Source organism: Suncus etruscus, chromosome 5, assembly GCF_024139225.1.
Source record: "Suncus etruscus isolate mSunEtr1 chromosome 5, mSunEtr1.pri.cur, whole genome shotgun sequence".
Classification (NCBI taxonomy): domain Eukaryota; kingdom Metazoa; phylum Chordata; class Mammalia; order Eulipotyphla; family Soricidae; genus Suncus; species Suncus etruscus.
Genome location: NC_064852.1, coordinates 98227048 through 98227962, shown reverse-complemented (window position 1 = coordinate 98227962; position 915 = coordinate 98227048). Strand labels below are relative to the sequence as shown.

Here is a 915-nt window from a genome sequence, read left to right as displayed (position 1 = left end):
CAGAGGGGATCACATATTCTAGCAGCCCTGGGGGTGAGGGAAGAGGATATGGGAGGTAGGATAAAAACGGAGGAATAGGGAAGACAAACCGGTGATGGGAATCCCCCCTGATTTTATGTAAATATATACCTAAAATATTATTGTCAACAATATGTAAGCCACTATGATCAAAATAAAAATTATGTTAAAAAAAAAGAATACAAAACCAGGCATCATCAGTGGAATGGAAGAAATCCAAAATCAAATTAAAGAACTCTAGGTTAAGTATACCACATTATCAATATAGAAAGAATAACAGAAAAGAGATTTTAAAAAGGATGAAAAATTAAAAAATTTTAACGTATAATAGCAAAAGAAAAGACCTCTACATCATAGGAATTCCAGGAGTGGAAAGAGAAAAGATAAGAGTGGTTGATGGCAGAAATAATAGCTGAGAATTTTCTCAAACTGAGAAAGGACATTTGTATACTGATCCCCAATGCTCCAAAGAGTGGTCCAAAGAACAATACAGAGAAGATCAGCATGGCCCCTGTGCAAGGATGACACAAAAATTCGTGAAGCATTCCAAATTAAAAAAAAAAAAGACAAACAAAATAAACCTAAATAGAACATTTTCAATATATCTTGTTAAAAAATGGCAAGAACTAATAACGAACATAGACTCCTTCAAATGACAAAGAACAAGCAAAACCTTAATCATAAGAGGCAACATAAAGCTTGCTTCAGGTTCCTCAAATGAAACTCTACAAGCAAGAGAAAAATGGAATATTTCCAACCACAAATGAAAAGAACCAAGAATTTACTACTCTACCAAGTTACAACTTTGGTTTGAAGAAATTATTAAAAAAAAAAAACATTTTCATGCAAACAATGGCTAGAGACTGTTTCAACTAAACCAGTACTGCAGGGAATACT

At 33.2% G+C, this 915-nt stretch overlaps 1 pseudogene; it reads left to right on the top strand.

Moving 5' to 3' along the window:
- Positions 1–498: 498 nt before the first annotated feature.
- On the top strand, positions 499–574 carry LOC126009855 (uncharacterized; annotated as a pseudogene).
- Positions 575–915: the final 341 nt, after the last annotated feature.